The sequence below is a fragment of the Vigna umbellata genome, chromosome 7 (genome assembly GCF_029865625.1).
Source record: "Vigna umbellata cultivar VRB3 chromosome 7, Vumbellata_1.0, whole genome shotgun sequence".
In the NCBI taxonomy this organism is placed as follows: Eukaryota; Viridiplantae; Streptophyta; class Magnoliopsida; order Fabales; family Fabaceae; genus Vigna; species Vigna umbellata.
The window spans coordinates 46133611-46142200 of record NC_142171.1 but is presented as its reverse complement, the minus strand read 5'-3'; the positions used below and the strand labels follow the sequence as shown (position 1 = coordinate 46142200).

The 8590-nt window shown below is 34.9% G+C and overlaps 1 long non-coding RNA gene across 1 annotated transcript; it reads right to left on the bottom strand.

Moving 5' to 3' along the window:
* Window positions 1-1580: 1580 nt before the first annotated feature.
* On the bottom strand, window positions 1581-3070 carry LOC148196407 (uncharacterized). The gene is made up of 2 exons (XR_015780574.1): window positions 2821-3070; window positions 1581-1875 (listed from the first exon to the last, which is right to left on the bottom strand). It is a non-coding gene; the product is annotated as an uncharacterized LOC148196407 (long non-coding RNA).
* Between the last annotated feature and the right edge of the window lie 5520 nt (window positions 3071-8590).

Sequence of the window (8590 nt, the reverse complement as noted above, 5' to 3'; positions counted from 1 at the left end):
ACAAATGCTATTTTCATGAATGATCAATCAATTAAACATGGATGTTCATGTGTTCATGTGATATTTCCTCACTCAGTCAAGTGTTTCACTCACACTCAAGTGTATAAGAGATGATCACTCATTCACTCTACTATCACAATGTTACATGAATTAACTTTGCCTTTCATTTACCACAATCAAAAACATTCACAAGCATGCATCATCACAAGGACTTTTCTATGGCTTATAATGTGGCTGGGCTAACAAGAAAATTGGTTTTTCTGGATCACAAAATCCTTGAGTTAATAGAATCATAACTACACATCATCATTCATTCCCAACTTTCTTTTGCCTTTGCATTGAGCTTTGCTTCTTTTCTTTTCTTTTCTTTTCTTTGCATATTCTTACTTTTTTTAACTCTTAGCTCAATGCTTTTCATGTTTTTCCCAACAACCCCAAACTTGAATATTTAACAATACCACACAAGATCTTCTACTTAACTCAAGGTAAAGATTTCAATCAAGGGTTTTCAGTGTATATTCAAGGCTAAGGGTTCAAAAGATAGAACACACAGTGTTCTCTTTTAGTGGGCTGATTTTATGAATTTGGCCAATAAAAAGGTTTTCAACAAATGTCCTTGATCACATGATGCAAAACAAGCAATTGATTCAATCATAGAAAACCTGGGCAAAATCATTCATGCTTTCAAAGTAATAACATTCAACAATAACAACTCTGGAGCTCAAAATCTCACATATAAGCTCATTCACATTTGACATACACATCCTGCTTAATTTCACAATCACAATCATGATATCATGCATTTGTTCACAAAGCTTGTGAATCACCTGTATAAGCATTTAATGTGCACATCTATCTCAACATCAATCAATCATAAGCATCATTCAGCATTACTTATCATACAATCACAGTTAATAGCAAACCATCATAAAAACCAGGTTTCAAATAAAGTACATCAGCCCTAATCTAAAAACAGAAAATACTTACAAAACTCTGGGTTGCCTCCCAGTGAGCGCTTGTTTAACGTCACGAGCTTGACCCAAACTTTCAAGGATCAACCAACAACATCATTGTGGAAAATTGTTGCACCTCTCCCCCTAGATAAGGTTTGAGACGTTGACCATTCACCACCCAACTCTTTTGTGGATCAGCAGCAACTGGATTAAATATTTCAATTGCTCACTACAAGAAAAATTGGAATTACATACTGCTAAAATCCGTATGTAACATTCAAAATCCGTATATAATGATTAATTACATACGAAATACATACGGACAAAAATCCGTATATAATATACTCGTAGCTAAGTTATATACGGATATGTAATTATATACGGATAAATCCGTATATAATATCCGTATATAAGTACATATATAATTACATATGTAATTACATACGGATAAATCCGTATGTAACATATGGATAGAGAAAAAAAATAATTCCTTTATTTGTAAAGATCAGGGAGCCTTAAAACAAAAAACTTATAAATACAATATAATATTATATAAGTATATTGTCATTAGTTTCAACTTTCAATAAAATGAGTGAATAATTATGATTGACAATAGAACTACGAGCCTTAAAACAAACAAAGAAACTTATAAATACAATATAATATTATATAAGGTTATTGTCATTAGTTTCAACTTTCAATAAAATGAGTGAATAACTATGATTGACAATAGGAGGGGCAACGTCTTCTTGTAAAACCAGAATATAGAACCTATTACTATGAAGGCACAATTGCAAGTGTCGTAGCAGTTTTTGTAGCCACATCTAAACTGGGTTGTTTCTGTCTACTTTAAAAACACTTCTTCGGAAGTCCATGTCCTTAAATCTCTCCTAACAAGCATGGTCCTTCTCAGCATTTCCACCTGCAAAAAAAGCACCCCAATAACATTAATCTTTTCTCTCCACATTAATTAAATAAAATATATAATTAAAAAGGTATATTATCTTCAAATTTAAAACCTAAAGAACAAACTTTTTTTGTCAAAATACTAGAAATAGTGATAAGGATAAAAAAGAAGATAGAAAAGAAGTTAAATTGAAAATAAGTTTATTGACTTTTCTTGAAATTAGTGAATGACTGAAGCATTGAAGACAGCGTGTATTTATCTCTTTAAGGGTTATTTATGATGATGGGTTCTTAGCAGAAGCTAGAACTTTATCTTTGTCTAGCAGCAAAATTATTTTAGATTCATAATACTAACTAACCAAAAGATGGCATAATTGTAACATAAGAAATCAATATAGCATGGCACAACATAAACTAAACAGCATATTGATTTAGGTAAATCCCGAGACTCAAATCCCCAAGAGAAATCCCCATACTCAAATCAAGATTATGGCAAGTGCATGCTTAAATTTAAAGTCAACTTTCATGAATCAATGTTCTCCAAAATTGCTCTCCACTTTTTCTTCATCATACTTGACAGAAGACTTAGTATAAAATCGACACAGAAAATACAAAATGAAGAACCCTTTTGGATTAAACTCCTTATTACTCCACACAATTTCATTCATATAAGGACAATACATTCAGTATCCTAATAAATGACTATTGTAGACCTTTATGTTTGGATAACCTTGTCAGTTGGCACACAAATTCATGAAACCTTATCATGGTAGGATAAAAAATAAGTAATTATAGATCTACTTGATTTTTATATAAAAACTTTTAGATAATAATGTTTGATAACTTGCACAGATTTCATATATAAAACCATATTAACTAAGATGAGAAACTAAGAATATAATGAACTAAAGTTAAAGTTTAAATTTGAATAAGGTATAATGCTTGAAATAGAAGTTCTCACGTCTTGCTAATAAATGGTCTTATACTTTGTTCTCCTTGACCACCTTTGTGAAGAGCTAAAGCACTTATGTGAACACAATGTAAAATTCAAGGAAAGAACAATTGATAAGAAACAAAGTAAATTGTACAAACAACTATTGAGGTTGTTCAAACACAATGTTCTAGCTTTTTTATGATCACAATAATGGTCCTTATAATATTCACACAACACAATGAATAACAAGAAATGGTGGTGTAATTCATTTCAAAGACTGGGCTAAGCATGTATGACTGATTAAATGACAAAGGCTTGATGCAGAAAGTCTAGAATATGTATACTCCTTGATAAGCAATTTGTAAACCACAAATTCCACCAAGGCTTGTGGTATGCCCCAACCTTTGATTTCAGTAGCCACTTCCATTAACTGTGCCAATGATTTACCAAAACAACAGCATCTAGCCAAACCTAGTTTCTCTGATTACATATATCAGAAGACTAAGATGAACCCAGAAGTCAATTTTGTTCAAAAGATCTAAAGATGAAAGCAATACATATTAGTGTTAAATATTTAACAAGTGAAATAATCTTATGAAAAAACAAAGAAAAAAATCCAAATGTTCGCTCGAAAAGAACGTATGCAAGTTTTTTTCCAACACAAACGACAAAAGTTTTTGAAAGTCAAGATTGAAGAACTATACCATGTTGACTATAGATGTGCTTTCCATTTAACCATTCCCATAGCCATTCCTAAACCCTGGAAAACCTAAAAAGCCATAAATTTGAATCAATTACAACCATCAAAACACATTAAAGACATGACCACGAAAAAACCAAAAGCAAGTGAGCAAATTGGAAACCAAATATTATTGGAGCGCAAAACCAAAGAAAGAAAAAAGGGTTAGATAGATGAAACCCTAGATTTTGGGGGTGGAAGTGGGAAGAAAGATTTGCACCTTGCGAAAGAAAACCCTAGATTAGATAAATTTAGGATAAGAAGGTTAGGGCTTGAAGGAAGAAGATTAGGAACTTACTGAAGAGTCACCGCCGATAGTGAACGACGACGGCAGTGAGTGATAGCCACACTAACGAAATGCCGGTGTGAGAGTTGAAGTGGAAGGGTTCTGAGTTGTGGGAGGAAGAGGGAGAAACGCGATTTTGACAGTGGGAGAGTGCAAATGAGAGGTTGTGTGAGGAAGAGGAAAAAAATGCGAGTGATTTCAAGAGAGGGGAAAATGGAAGTGGAAGGGTTCTGTGAGTTGTTGTGGGAGGAAGAGGGAGAAACGCGATTTTGACGGGGGAGACTGCAAGTGAGAGGTTCTGTGAGGAAGAGAACGCGAGCGATTTCCAGAAAGAGGGGAAAATGCGAGTGATTTCGAGAGTGTTAGGTTAAAGAAAAAATTAATTTTAATTTTTAATCATTAGATACAAATCTTATATACGGAAAATAAGAGGCAAAGATGTTTCCTATTACATACGGATTTTTTTTTGTATCTAACTCAATTTTTAATATCCGTATATAATATCTGTATATAATAAGTTTTTTATATACAGATTTAAATCCGTATATATAATATGTAGATAAATAACTATTTCTTGTAGTGGCTCCATGCGGATGCACTTCTTTTATCACATATGGTCCTGACCATTTTGACTTCAGCTTCCCAGGAAATATCTTCAATCTTGAATTGAACAATAATACCTGTTGTCCTGGATTGAAAACTCTATTCACCAACTTTCTGTCATGATAAAATTTAATTTTGTCTTTGTAAGCCTTGGATGAATCATATGCATGTAATCGCATTTCTTCAAGCTCCAAAATCTGCCGTCTGCGTGTGCATTTAGTTTCATAAGGATCGAAATTCAAGAATTTCAAAGCCCATAATGCTTTATGCTCCAATTCTACAGGCAAATGGCATGCTTTCCCATAGACTAATTGGAATGGTGATAATCCCATAGACGTCTTCATTGCTGTCCTATAAGCCCAAAGAGCATCATCCAATTTGAGAGACCAATCCTTTCTTGATGAAGTCACTGTTTTTTCCAGGATCCGTTTTATCTCCCTGTTAGATACCTCAGCTTGTCCATTGGTTTGCGGATGATAAGGTGCAGCTACCTTATGTTTTACTCCATAGTGTTTGATACGCGGGGACCAAGGCTAATTAGTTTAGTATAGTATTTCTTTTACTTTTATTAAAAACATGTGTAAAAGGTGTTAGGCATGTGCTAGATAGGAGGGACTTTTAGTCCTATATATAGACATGCCACCACCTCTTGTAAGGGACTTTTGAGAATAATGAATTAAACTTTCTGTAGAGAGAACTCCAGAATTTAATTCCCTTGAAAGTCAAGGTTAGAGAATCCCAAAGGATCTCCTCTAGCCACCTTCCATTCACACTTCATCTTTCATTTTCCATTTACATTCCAGAACTCTCTTACCTCCACGTAATCATTGGTTTCTCCACTCTGCTCCAGCCGCGTGGATTGACTACTCCATCGCTGCCACGCGAGCTTAGTCATCGCGAGTTTCCATCAGCACAACACTGCATCTTCATTTCGCGAATCTTCATCTACTTCACTCTCGAGAGAGAGCTCTTCCACCACGAACCACACTGTCATCGTAGAACCTCACCTTTCTCGCCGATTAAATCACTTCTCCACCGTTCAAAGCCGCTTCCGCCTCAAACCCTAGGTTTTCACCGATTAATCATCCAAACCTAGGGTTCTTAGTTCTTCTGCTGTTTCCGCTGTTTCTTTTGCTTCTTCTGCTTCTTTTCGCTGCGCATCGATGTCAAGGAGCCTCGAGGAGTCCAGATCTCTCAAGTTTCGTTTTCTCCTCGGAGCGTCGCCTATCATTGGTATTCAGAGCCTAGGTTAGGCGCGTCCGCTTGAGCTAAGTATCTCGTTTCTCTCTGATCTGAGTTACTCTTCGTCGATTCTCAAATTTTTCTGTCTCGATCTGTTCTGTTCTTGAGATTCAATCTGTGCGTTTGGTTTTTTTCAAATTATTCGTGTTGTTCATTATGATTCCTTCTCTGTCTTGTGTTGATTCATGTGTTTTTGGTCTTGATCTGTTCATTAGGTTTCTGCTTGAGTCATTTCTTGTATGCTAACCTTGTTTTGGTTGTGTCTTTCATCATCTTAATCGGTCCAAAATTTTGTTGAGTCATTTTCATTGCTGAATCATATTCTGTCATGTTTACAGTCATGTTTAATTGCTTAAAATGTCATAAATTTTGTGTTCAAAGCTGTGTTGAGTTTTTTTCTGAGATTCTGGAATATATGATCAGTGGCTATACACCATATGAGCTATGATACATTCATTGTGAGCTCGGGTGCATGCAAAAGTGACCGTAATCTCAGATTTAACGTACTGTTGAGGTGTATTTTGATTTGCGTTTATTGTCATGGCCAATACATATTATTTTGGTGATAAAATGCTTGAATGAGTTCGTATCAGGTGCACATCACTTAAGCCATGAATTGCTGAAGCAAATAGCTTGATGGCACCTTGTGAAAACTCCAGCAGTATCAAATTGCAGTTGGCCGATCTGCATTGTCTTGTTTGAGTCTAAATTTTTGTTTTAAAATCTGTTCTGGCATATAGATCTTGCTGGAAATCTTACATTAACTTCCTCGTGTCGTGTTCAAGTTTCCCATTGTTGTTTTAAAGTCATCAATAATTTGTCCATTGACTCAATGAAACTTAAAACTGGTGGTGTGGTTGACCTGTTTGATTGCATAATTGGCTATTGCAAGTTCAATTTCGAATTACTATGTTCTGCATCCAATTTTAATGCAAAACAAGTTGGTTTGAAGTTTTAAACATGTTGAGATAGTTAATTCGAGTTGTATCAGCCTTTGTGCGTTTTTCACCTTTGAAACCACCATTTTAAGTCAAAATTTTATAAAGCAAGTATAGTGCAGTACTGAAATTTTGATTTGTGTGTTTATGATTCAGTTGGATTGTAGTAAGAGCTAGGGTCTGTTGAATGAAATCGAAACAGGTGAAAAAGAATATCTATACAAGTTTAAAAAGCATTCAGACCTTGTACAATCCAAATAAGTGAAGCTCCAAAATCAGAAACTGAAAACATTATCAATTATGAACTAATTTTGTTGGGGCATTGTATCAAACGCATTTGTAAAATTCAGTACTGGAGTCACTTAATTGTTTCTGCTCTAACTTGCTTGTTTGTTCTTCTTGCTTTTAAAATCTGTTCTAGTGCCAATCATAGGTTCAGTTTGAGTGCTTTCCTTCTTGATAGCTTTGTTTCTTGCTTGTCTTTATTGGTTATCTAGTTTGTCTGCAATGCATGTGAAATCTATTCTGCCAATCTTTAATTGAAGCTTTAATTGCTTATTTCATCTGGTCTAGAGTTTCCTTCTGAGTTAGAGTCTGCTCTGCTGTTTGAGTGGTTGTACTGTTTGTCCATCACTTCGTTTAGCCTAGCCATTTTCCTGATTGAAAAATCTGTTTCCATTCTGGGTTTTGCTTTTGGGATTTGAAAGAAGGTAAGTGTGAATGGTAGCATATTAGGTGGTGGTGATCCACAGGATTCTCTGGCCTAGACTGAAAATTTCTCTTTTAAACTTTTCATTTGAGTGTTTTAAATTTTTAAAGAGAAACCTCAGTGCTGTGAGCTTTGTAAGGCTAATTTAGCCTAAATTCCTTGGCATTTGCATGAGAGTTCAGTTTCAATTAACCATTTGTTGACTGTGTTCATTGTGCAGGAAAAGAAATTGGAGTAATTACCTTGGATCAGCTGTGCTTTATTTCAACTGCAATCACTGTTGTTTTCAGTTGATTACTGATTGCCTGGTGATGCTATTTGTGCTTGTGAATGTTAAACTGTCATTGCACTCATTTTAGTTTCAAACATTGCCTGCTGAATTCATTGATATACTCACTGTTTTGCAAATGAATTGTTGATTTCATGGTTTAATTGGACTGTTGAATGCTGATTTTGATTTGATAAGACCTATGGGAACTTGGTAAATGCATAGGATTTGCAAATAATGTGCTGATTGTTTTATGAGCATTTCTGGAAGTGCAACAATACTGCTTTAAAACTGCCAATTCCTGATTTGCCTCACATTACTCTTTGTCCATTCATTTGATTAGCATGGTCCACTGATTCTGAATTAGTTTAGGACATTGTTCTTGACTAGTTGGTCCATTGTTTCTGTCCAGTGTAATTCACTAATTTTTCTGAAAATGCTGCTCTTGTCATAATCAATTGTGCATCGAACTGTTTTAATTGCCAATGCATCCTCCCGTTTTAGGAAGTGATTAAAGCACCTAAATTTCTAGTTTTAACTTGGTGATTGAATTAATTAGATGGTTAAATTCTGCATTGAATTATATCCAATCTGAAGTTAATTCACTGTCCATTTGCACTTGCTGGATTTTGTTGAGATTTATGTGTGCAGAGCTGATGTGAATGAATCATTAGTTGAGCAGAATATTACTGAAGAAACAGTAGCAGAAAAAAAACCTCAGTGTGGAGCTTGGAACAGGCTAGAAACAACCATTCAAAACAGGGAAGTTGTCTAACTTACCCTTTGTTGTGAATTGCTATTCTGTTTTAGCTTGTAAGTGATGTAAGTGATAATATTGAATGAGTATCCTGCTGATTTTGGTTGAAAATTAACTGTGCAGAATATTTGGAACAGTTTGAGAGCAAATAGGAATTATGCAATGTCTCAATTGCACAAGACCGAGAACGGGAAGGCTCATTTAAGTGTAACTTCCTTCTTCCAATATGTTTGTTAACAGCTCTCTGATCCAGCT